At 37.9% G+C, this 12,426-nt stretch overlaps 1 protein-coding gene across 1 annotated transcript in view; it reads left to right on the top strand.

Moving 5' to 3' along the window:
* The window catches only part of LOC134820974 (septin-7-like), a 32,620-nt gene that overhangs the window by 4,386 nt on the left and 15,808 nt on the right, over positions 1 to 12,426 (top strand). The window lies entirely within an intron of this gene.

Below are 12,426 nucleotides of genomic sequence, written 5' to 3'. Positions count from 1 at the left end.
CTCTCTGAAGCATTCCAAATCGATCTTGCAGAAATGTCCAGCCTAGCTTGGTCTCCTAGGACTGTTCCCTTTGGTAACTCTAGGCCATCAACTGGAAGAAGAACTGGCTCAGTCTGCACATCCTTGCATTTCACAGTTCTCATTAGTTCTGCAAAGGTGTCTCTCAACGAGTTGTGTGTCACATTTACACCTGGGAATATTTTTCTTGCCTTCTCTACGTGCTCAGGCTTGACTATCACCCATGTCTTAGAAGATTTAGGTTTTTATCCAAAGAGAGTTCCTTTAATGCAGAGGTTATCCCACCACTTCCTCATTTCTTCAAGTTTTCCCCCAGCAGCAGAGTCATCAGCATACCAGATCTGAGTCACATTTTTCTCAATGTTTCCTGCATCAATCAATGGTATTGTACCACAGGCATTGATTTAATCGGTATTTAAAAGTCACGCATCTAACGATTATATTATAGCCACAACAATTTACTACAATTTACTAGCAAGGTATATAAGTGAATTCTACGTGTCTTGGTGGCTTAACCTTTGAAATGCAGCTTAGTCTAGGTACCCAGAGGCGGCTATTGAGGGCGTTCAGGCGTTCGTGGACACCCATCTGGTGGCTGGTGCTTAAAAATAGAAATAGTGATTAGTAATAGTGTTTGGAAATATCTTATCGCAATAAAAAGCTCTTTTGTCTGTATTCACTCAAACATTCGAATGAAAGCGCATGCATGATCTTTGTAAAATTTTGTGTTAATGGTCGTCTAATCCTACGTTTGGACGACTAAGCCGCGCAGTTTTAATACCTAGTTAATTGTAAACGGTACAAAGCACATCAAGCGCATCCCACTACAGGTAATTAATATGATTTGCTCGTCCAGTACACCTTGCAATTTGAACCATCGACTGTTATGATACTGTGCAGCTGAGATCGTACACGTGTGGTGTCTTGTTTCACCCATATATATATATATATATAACTCTAAAACTCTGGTCACAAGAGCAACTGCCTAAACGTGCAGAAGTGAAAACAAATACATAAAATACTAGCAATCATTTAAATTTGCAATAAATAAGTTCGTTCAATGTCATTATATAATTCTTAAAACCGCATATATATGGTCATTGTCAATTTTGCTTTGCCCATTTTGCTTACTTTTTGATTTAAATTTTTGAGCAGGTTGATAAAGAGCAATTTAATCCTTTCTGATATCATTTTCATCTGAAGATTCCGAATTTTCTGAATTCTTTGGAATGAAGTTTCTATCTCATGTGGAGCAAAAGTTATGACCTGGTTTTCGATGTGGAGCAAAAAAGTGTGGAGCACCCCAATAAAATCTATGCTTTTTGACTATTTTGATCGCCATTTAACAAATAGATCCTGGACGTTAATTGCAAAATATTTTCACTGCCAAATCATAAAATGGACCTCAGCCAGTGTGGAGCAGTCGAAATATCCTCATATTTTTCGTCTCAACCAGGGGTAAACATTACAGTAGAATCTCCGTCTTTTCACAAAATCTTAGTTTAAAGGAATACGCACCAGATAACATTATCAATAATGGTACACCTTGCTCAACCGATGCGGAGCACGAAACTATTATACCTTAGTTGGGAAAACTGATTGGGAAGAAACTGAGTTTTGAAAGTGAGTGTGATTAAAAACGATAAATACATCTAATCAGGCCATAAAAATATCATTTTTTCTTGTGATTATGTGCAGACCCCCTGACTCTATTCTTTGGAACTGCTGATAAACCTAGTAATGCTCAACCATGTGGAGCAGAGGACTTTTACAGCATAACATGACTCCTCATCGGCTGATATGACTTGGATGAGAAATTAGAATGAGTATTTTAGCTTTTATAATAAATAACTAGCAGAACAGATTGAAAAATTGTATTTAATAGGCTCAACCAGAGAGGAGCAGAATGGAATGATAGATTGATAACACAACTATTTGTAAGGATCAGTGTTGTTATATTAGGATAAAGGAGGAATGATATCATCAATACTTAAGAAGCTGTTGATGTATGTAGTACTGTGTCCTTTAAAGAGAAATATGCCACCATATAAAAAGACAATATGCTCAACCGTGAGGAGCAACAGGCTTTTCTACGGTAAAAAGAGTCTCCATGATGGTCGATCTGTAGCCAATTTGTACGTAATGCAATTTAAAGTTTACTGATATACTTTAAATACTTTTCTTACCATGATTAGGCCATGATTGATGTTCCAGAACTGTTCAGCCAGAGTGGAGCAGAGCTAGAAATGACATGTCATGTACGGGATTCCTCAACTGCCTAACATTTGATGAAGATCTCTCTTGCATGCGGCTGTAGAATGAAGTAGTGAGCTTCGAAAATCTAATACAACAGAAATCATCTCTGCTCCACACAGGTTGAGCACTGAATAGTTCCCGTGAAGTAAGTTTATTGACCACCAATATTATAACATATTTTCTCTAGAATGAATAAAAATAATATCCCATGAAGCACTTAAAAGTTGTCTCGATTGATCAAAAGGAAGACCTCTTTTTGCTCCACATGGTTGAGATAGGCTGTTCTCGACTAAAGAGTCTGCATCAACGGTAAAAATATAGATACAGGAGTCAAGATGTAAATCACAGAAGTCACTTTATCTCAACCCAGAAAGAATTTAAAAGTTGGCAAATTTTTAACCATTTTGGGCTCCACAGGGTTGAGAGAAGTGTACTGAATATAAATATCCGTTTCAGTACTCAAAATAGAGTTAGTAAGAGTTACCAAGCTAAAAAAATCTTACAGATCTAAACAAAAGCATTATGAAAAGCTAATAAATTAAAAATTTACAAATTTCTACATTGCAAAAACCTTGCTCCACGTCGGTTGAGACATAGTGTGTTATCGCAAATAGTCAAAAACTCTTAAGAGGGGTTTCAGCTAGGAAAGAAAAATTTAGGAAAGAAAAATTTTTATTTACCACAAAACAATCAATACATAATGTTATATTCATAAATAAATTCAAATTTCAATTTCAAACACATATACAGTACGCCGCGCACACAGCCACAATTTAAAATTGTTCAGAAATTCGTAGGTCAGCTGTAGGCGCCGCGCACATGATCTGATCTATTTAATTGTTATCTTACAATACATGTCAATACATATCTTACAATTACATGTCATATTTCTTAATTTCTAGAGCCAAAATTTCAGAAGCAAATAATTAAAAGATATTTCTGTCGTTCACGCAGTACAGGCCGTGAACACTGCGACCTAATTAATATAATAATGGAGAGATTCCAAAAAACCGCGCGCTCGTTATTTGTGATTAAATTGAGTGCGCGCCACTGTCAACCGCAGTACCGCTCAAGCATGAAGTACTAAGCGGTACGCAGTTTTGCGTGAGGCGTAGACATTTGTAGCACACGTTTCATTCAACTAATCCATTATGTGACATGTAATTATATTAAAGCAAAAAGAATATTAATTTTAGTAATAATTGACGTAAACATATGTGTTTAAATAACATCTATAATCTAGCGAGTTACTAATACCATTTGTTTGTATTATTGATTATATATGTTTACACTAGCCTATATTATGATGGAGATATACATTGCATTATATAATTGCTCCAATATTCAACACTGCTAAACAACAAATACCTACTCGCCCATCGATGAAGCAGTCGCCAAAACAAAGCTCAAAGTTAATATATCCTCGTACTTCGTTTTGGAAACTGTAGAATTCCAATAAATAATTAGTGTTTCAATTGTGTATTCGATGGGCAAGCACTCGCCACTCGAGGCCGAGACAAACGGCACCAGCTCCGCCCGCAACCATGAAGTAATGTAAGCAGTAAGGCGGGGCGGTGGTGTGCGCCGTTTATACGGCCCACAGCACGAGACATTTTGAGCTCCAAGACTTAAGACTATAAAAGTCCCGAATTAAACATAGCGACTTACCATCGTCAGCCGTCAAAAATTTAGAATTTGTATGTTATAAACTCTACACCTGCTATCAGTATAACATGTAATTTAGTTTGTTATTGGCTAAATTTTCAACTCGATTAAGCGATGCAGACGGATGAACTAGGCTTCTCCTCCGTCAAAAACACAATGAGAGGGGGTTGTGGAAGGACACGAACACTATTCGTTAACTCGTACCCCGGGTACCCCCTAGAACCGTGTCCCATCAGAGAGAGCCCATCACCCGTCAGATCGAAAACAGTGTTTTAGTTTTGATATATGCTGTACCAATTACAATAAATGGTAAGTCAAGGCTGACGTTGGTAGCAAAATATAAAGTGACACGTCACAACAAAATAACCACTACACACTACACACTATATATACGCTATAACTATTGTACACAGTACACAGTATAACTTAAATATAAAATATAAACAAGTTACAAGAGACAAAAGAGTTTACAGAAGAGTTTTACATCGGCTCAGCACCGCCAGGACATTGGCTATACACGTGGGTCAATTAGTTTGATTTGGTATGGCTCGACCGGGAAAGTGGTCGAAATTAGTGCTCTTAATGAGTCATCACTGTCGTCTGAATATTAGAGCGGGAACTTCCCAAGTTTCGGCCGACAACGCGCAGACAGCATCGGCGCGCAATGCTATGCGCGTGCCCATATTACTGTGTCATTCGGCGGTTGCGCTCAGCGTAACTGGGAATGAGTTGTATGTTGTTTACCTAAATTCAAGCATGGTATTCATAGATAAGCTTGTCAGTCAGTAAGTGCTTAAGTGGGAATAACGGGCAAATGAATATCACTTCATAATCAGAATTCAGTGAAATTTCTGTCACACCACTCAGTTCCATACCGGTTTTGAGCTCTTAGAAGTGACTGTTTAAGTAAATTCTTGACAGATCCGCATGTGGAGGTGAAATTTAACGGGCCAACTTTACGGAATTCGTTCCAAAGCCATGCAGATTTATAAATAAATTGATTAGTTGGAGAGGGTGTAATGAACAGATTATCTTTCCTATTTGATATGTTGAATAAGTAGTATAACGAAATTGGTACTCGTGACTTAATGATCTTGAAAAGTTCCATTAAACAACGGTATCGGTACAGGTTCTCTGTAACAAGTAATTCATGTTTTGTGAATAGAGGCTTAGTGGACTCTTTAACATAGAATTCAGATCCTAGACGTTGAGAATTAATTGGTCTTGCTCTAGCACATGTCTTGAATTTGTCTACATAAGCTTCATAGTCTCCAAATAGAATCCTGATACACTTCTTTTGAGTAATAAATAGCGGTTTTAACTGATTATTGGGAATACCTCCCCAGACAGAAATAGCATAACCTAGGTGTGATTCAAAGAGGGAATGATATATTTGCTTATATAGTGATTCTGGTAAGCATTTCTTAATACGGTAGATACGTCCACAAGCACTTCTTAGTTTCTTGTTGAGGGATGATATATGTGGTTTCCAGCTCAATTTATCGTCCATGATTACTCCGAGAAATTTTGTCTGACTTACACGTTTAATTATTTTGTTATTAATGGACAAGTTTTGGCTATCTATATCGGCATCTAATTCGTTATTATTACGTTTAGAGGGAGAAAAATACATGTAACAACACTTCTTTACATTAATGTGCAGTAGGTTAACTCCCATATACTTGTTTACGGCCTGTAGTACTTCATTAGCCAATTCGTATACTTTATTTCTCGAATCGGCAGCGACAAATATATTAGTATCGTCTGCAAATAAGACAAATTTACCCTTTTTAGTTATATTGCATATGTCATTGATGTACAGTAGGAAAAGTAGAGGTCCTAATACACTACCCTGAGGGACCCCGAATTCAACCGGTAATTCATCAGATTTGGTATCCAAAACGTTTACAAATTGTTTCCTATTAGACAAATAACTAGAGATAAGATTCAGAGCATTTCCTCTTATGCCATAGTTGTTTAACTTTGTAGTTAGTTTACAGTGGTCTAGAGTGTCAAAGGCTTTTGAGAGATCGATAAAGACCCCTAGGACATGTTGCTTTTTACTAATTAACGATTCTATATGTTCTACAGAGTAGTTCAGTGCATGGCTGGTGGAGTGTCCTTTTCTAAAGCCGAACTGGTTTTCATGTATTATACCCTTGGAAGTAAGGAAACTATAGAGCCGCTTATATATTAACTTTTCTAGAATTTTCCCGAATACAGGTAGAGTTGATACTGGTCTATAGTTTTCTAAAAGCTGTTCATCTTCTTTTTTGTAAATGGGGCTGATTCTCCCAGTTTTTAATTCATCGGGAAAGTGGCCTTCTTGCATGCATTTATTAAAGTATCTAGCTAAGTACGGTGCAGTAATTTGACACGACTTCTTGATCACATGAATAGGTATGTCACTAGATTTCCCGTTTTTTAGTTCGTTTATGATCTCTTTAATCTCAATACAGTCACAATCACAAAGAAAAATACTGGACGTAACTGATGTGGGCAGGTAATCAGTAAATGACGGCAGGGAATTTATTCTTAAGAAGTCACCAGAGTAAGCTTCGTTCAAGTTAGCTGCAATAGAGGCAAAGTATTTATTGAACTCATTTGCAATTACACGCCGATTAATCACACGCTCGTTATTTATCACAAAGTTAGGTTTAATCTCACGTCTCTTCTTACCACGCAGTTCATTAATTATCTGCCAAGTTTTCTTACTATCTCCAGCGCATTCTGTAATCTTAACACCATGATACTTACGTTTTGCAGAATTAATAAGGTGGTTTAATAACTTCCGGTGTGCCTTAAATTCTTCATGACGTGTTACTTTATTTGTACAATTAAAACAAAGGGTAAGACAGTCTGCATGGTTGGTTGAAGAGGCGTTGAGGCATTTCTTCTTAACTGCCTTTTTCCACAGGTCATAAAGCTCATGTTTTCTATTTATAGAGGCAATCAGGCCTGATGTAATCCATGGATTATTCTTAGCAGTACGTTTAGAACACTTAGGCTGGTTTAGTTTACATGCACTGTCTAGTTGATGATTAAATACAGTGAAAAAATTACTGAAGTCTTCTGGTGGATCACTAGTTAATTCATTGTCTAGTACTTCCACAAATTTGTCCACATTTTTTGCACAGTAGTCATAGTACTGGAAATAGTTTTGTTCATGAACCTCAGTACTGACTAGGGGTGAGTTGAATATGTTAAATACAGCATGATGGTGACTGATGCAGGTACTAATTGTTCCAGAGCAGATAGAGTTCTCTATGTTGTTGGTGAGTATGTTGTCAATGCATGATTCGTTACATCCTGGTTTATGATGCGTGGAAGTAGAAATAAGTGGTGATAAACCTAGACCTAGAATAAGGTTTTCAAAGTCTTGAACAAGTTTACTGTTTTCATCATGGAGATTAATGTTAAAGTCACCTAGTATGTAAACATTCTTTTTTGGGCATGATTCAATAATTTTTCTAAGTTCATTTAGTGCCTCTGAGGAGTCCCCACTAGGAGGACGGTACAGTACTCCTACATGTACAGGTTCATCATGTTGAATAGTAATAAATAGGGTTTCAAGATTTTTGGTTACCCATGATAATTCTTCGTTTACAACTCCGTTAAGTTCGTCCTTTAAGTACAATGCTACTCCACTTCCCTTTGCTTTATTGATATGTTTGTCCTGATAGAAACAATTGTACCCCTCTAGATGGTAGACAGTGCTTTCCTCTATTCCAATATTGGTTTCAGCAAGTCCAATAATTTTAAATTTTTCGGCTAATCGGTTTAGTTCCATGCTAAAGGCATCAAAATTTGTTTTATTACCATCTATGTTCTGGAAAATCGTGGAGCAGTTGCTTGCAAAACACGGTTTGATATGTGTGTTAAAGTCCTTAATTGTATAGGATCTACAGTTTTCCAAAGCATCGGACATCTTTTGGATACATGGGTCACAGTCATTAACTTCAGGATCGGTCATTACTTTAAAAGGATTATATTTTTTAGATATGGAATGTTTACACTCGTTGCAGTAAAAGTTGTCATTGATAACTTGCGCTTTGGAAGGATTAAAACATTTGGCATGGAGAATACTATTGCAGTTAAAACATTCAAAGTGGGGAAGCCCTAATCCAATATTCTTCAGACAGTGACTACAAATTTCCTTTTGAACACGATTAACCATACCTGTTAACCGTTCCGTCCCCTCCGCTGCAGTGCAGGCGGGCCACTAGCCACGTTGCTGTATAGCCGTCCATTGACTTTGCCGATGTGTTTTCTTCTGTCTTCTCCGCCATTTAACCTAATAAATACAGATTGTTTAATGAGTCCAGCAAGGACTCTTGCCCCTAACTTGTTAAGATGAAGTGTATCAAGTCGACCATGTCTGTCGAATTGTTTCGACAGTTCGTCCGCAAGACCATAGTTGCTGGCAAACTGTTCGAAACCGTTAACACATACGACATCCTTACATGTAGGGAGCAGGTCGAAATGAATAAGTCTATTAAATGCATTAACTTTTACATTCAGCTCTAAGTCCTTAGTAGGCAGCAGTTTACAAACAAAAACAGCTCTAGTGCTGGGGCTAAGATTCTTAATTTGTTTAATTTTCAGCTTGAGTTTATTATAACAATCAGCAACATCATTCTCACAACTAATATCCGGCTGTCTCACGTCATTGATCCCACAGTGGAGCACCACATTGGCGTAACCCATGCAGGACACAGGGTTGATATCTTCAATTCTGGGAGCCCAGAACTTTTGACCTGGCATGAGTTCGCCAAAGGTACCCCTCTTGTCAGACCCAAAACGCAAGAAGCCTGTGTTTGAATCACCATGTAAGCTTGTGCAATTTTTATTTGTCCAGCTAACAGCACGAAAGGTCAGCGAGTACCTAATACCATCTGATATTGAGCCACGCTCAATCATATGACTGTAAACTTCTTGTGATCTACGGCTCATTATGTACAGGGAGCGATCATGACATTCAAGAGAGGATTCAGTTCTAGAGTCACATTCAGTGAACTTGATTTTGCAGATCTGGCCGAGAGACAAAGTAAGTATTGATGATTCTGGATGGATGGTCACTTCACGGTCTGAATGGTTAGGCAGGTGACTATCAGAGCCATCATACTTGTTGATGAGACATGAATTGATAACCGGGGCCGTCAGGTGGGGCTGATCCGGGTAGCTCTTGTTAAAAAGTTCAGTTTGTACTTTGTTCATTTCATCAAATAATGGTTTGAGTTCCTCAGGAATTGGTGGCACATTTTCTGAAGATTTAGAACCCATGTAGTGGTAGGGGGTGCCAAATGAAGTGACGGAGTGACCGTTCTCTTGTTTGAAAGAACATGACTGAAGAAAGGCAATAATTTTCTCAGATTCAGTAGTCAGAATGAAATCTGGCCTGGTTTCAGTTACTGGCACCTGATCATGTGGTAAGTGAGGGGTAGGTTGTTCAGGTTGTAGGGGAGAGGAGAGGAGAGGAGCCTGCACTGGAGGAGAGGGGTACTGGGCTACAGGTGGTGCTTTAGATTGAGGAGATGCTTTAGAATCCTGTATTTGACTGCTTAAGTTGTTAAGTTGGGTGGAATGCTCACTCAGTTCTTGTGAGACTCTCTCAAGTAGCTCATGAGTGGCAGTGCAAGCAGGTGTTTCAGATGCTGCAGTTTGATGCGATTGAAGCTGTGCAAGTTGCTGGTTCAGCTGCTCTATGCTGTATTCTAGAGGGTCTGTGGCAGAGCTGGATGATGAGGACAGTGCTGCTTCTAACTTTTTCATTTGAGCCTGATGGGACTTCAACCCGTCTTCTTTAATCAGGAGATGTTGCAGGTGGAGATCACAGAGATCAAAGTTCATAGAGTTTCAACCAAAAACTTGACTGTTTAGCGTATGATTTTTGGTCTTGAAAATTGCCTAACTTTCAAGCTACTGCTCCACACAGGCTGAGCATTAAAAGTTGTCTCAACCGGGGCTTTCTGTGTAGATGGGACCTTTTTCTGAGAGTCTCAACCTGTTTTGACTGCCAGATTCAGTTACCAACGAGATTGCAAAAAGTTTTAAAATGTCACTTTGAAGCACTGATATGCTCCACATTGGCTGAGTAACACATATAGATTACATGTTAAAGTGTCCAGTGAACATTTGTTTCCATCTGGGTGAAATATTAACAAAGGGTGAACACCAGGTGGCATGCTAGCTCACTAAATAGCTCAACCGGTCAAATTGTACCAATTTTGGCAGTCAAATTTGGGCAAAGCAAACTTTACAATGACCATATGTGACCGGTAAATAATTTAATTGGTCTATAGACTACTGTATAAAATTCTCAATATAAACTTTTTAACAATAATAAATTAATTAAAAACACACAAGAATGATTAAACAGCCTCATTTTGACACAAAATGTCTTCATAATATTATAGTCAATAGTATATGCTATAATATTAGAACTGTTAAGTTGAGTTCAGGTAACAGAATTTAAGTGTAATAGAACCTCTGCTGTGTTATCCACTGTTGAGATGTAGCCATATTTTCGTCCGGTCTAACATTGACCCCGGCTCATGAAATATATGCTTCGTCCATAGCAATTTATAAGTTTTTGTTTTTGTTTGCTGTCCCCTGTGTAGTGAAGTGTGACACATTACATTCATGAGGCCCTGTGTGTAATGCAATCAGTAGTTTGGAGGGAGCTTTGGCCAGCCCCAAGTCCCCCACCCCCTCTCCTCCCCAGTCCGTCGATTGGACATCCAACAAGCCGCCTCTGTAGGTAAAGAAAAAGTAAAGTAACAATCATAATTTAGATCTAAAAACAGATCTAAATTATGATTGTGTTTTGGATCTCAATCGTCTTCCTTCATCTTTGGCAATGGTTTCGAAGGGCTGAATCAGTTTCCAGATAATCCAACCAAGCATCCAAAAGTAATAATACGAATTATTTACAGCTGGAAATTATCAGACACAAGGCCACTGAATCAGGCTTGGGCAATAATTATTTGTGGTTAAACAAAGACCCTTGTATTGAGGTCAGTGTATCCAGAATAGCACAGATTGCAGATGATAGAATAATTTTGTCGAATAGGAAGTAGTTCGCGCTAACCCAAAAATGTAATATATTAACGAACTAAAAATGAATAAATTGTTCAGTATAGTCACATTTAAATAATTTAATTTAATAATTTAGACACATTTAAATAATTTAATTTCTATCAGCAGGAATCAGGATAATCCAGTATTTAAGTAAATAGTACAAATAAAAGTTTTTAAAATTTATTATCATTTGCTCATTAAATTTGGAATTGTGCATTCAGCATTGCGAGATTGCATTATCACGTCGACGTGCCGCGCACATCATGTTTATGCATAATTACCTTGCTTTGCTTTTATTTGAAAAAGGAAGATTTCAAGCAGTATATATTGTAGGTTTACAACCTACCAGGACGCGCGCCGAGTTGGACTCGTCGACGGTCCCAACATATGGAACAGATATTTTATTACCTGGGGACCTCAGGCTATCATGTTCATTAACATATAGAGATTCGGCGGAATGACAGGCTGAGCGCGGCCCAGTAAATGTTTTACGAGTATCACCCGTTAAAGTATATATATGATATAGTTATAAATTTTCGAATTGAAAAGTTTGTACAGGCCGTCCATTAAATTTGCTTCACATTTGCGCCTGGTAATAATTTATTCGGCGCATATTGCATTTGTTTTATTTTTGCAGTAATAGCAAATAGGTCTTCTTCGAAATCAGCGTCAAAATACATTGAAATAGCTTATTTTCACAATCCCACAGCTTACTCATAAAACAAAAAGTATAAGCATGTACACAGAACGGTAAAACTTTAATCGCACCCCATAAGCGTGACTTAAGCTGCATATTTTATAAATGAATTATTAGCTAATGCAGATATTGTAGCGCGATGCACTACTGGGTCGCGCCGCGCATTTTCTCGCAACCACGTATGCAGATCGGCGAGATGCGAAGGATTGACACCGTGAATCAGAAGCAAATAGTGTGCACTAATATAAATTTTAAATATTCGAAATATTGTACCACTTCTATTCCTTATTGAGCTTAAAGATCAGCCTTAAGAAAGGCCAACGTTATTTTACCTGAGGACCCCAGGCTATTATGGTCATTAACATAAAGATTTGGCGGAATGACAGGCTGAGCGCGGCCCAGTAAACGTTATTGTGATGTGATGTCATTTGTCAGACGCAGACTGCGCTTTCATCTACTCAGAACCTGTATAATCTCTGTCAGGGGATACAGAGGTACCAGAACTCTTCTACCCACGGCAATACGTGATTTGGACCTTAACCTGATCAACATTCCTAAACCCTAAAAGGTCATGGAGTGCTTGTTGGATGGGGGTCTAAACTGCTTTTTGTTGTGATGTGAATTTGTTATATATTATTGCAAAGTGTTTTTATTTTTACCTCAGTTTTTAAAATTTGTACCATTTTTAAACAATTTTTATATAGGGTCAT

This window comes from Bolinopsis microptera, chromosome 1 (genome assembly GCF_026151205.1).
Source record: "Bolinopsis microptera isolate Bmic1 chromosome 1, MBARI_Bmic_1.0, whole genome shotgun sequence".
NCBI lineage: Eukaryota > Metazoa > Ctenophora > Tentaculata > Lobata > Bolinopsidae > Bolinopsis > Bolinopsis microptera.
Note: the sequence above shows the minus strand (reverse complement) of the source record. Positions and strands in the feature narration are given on the sequence as shown.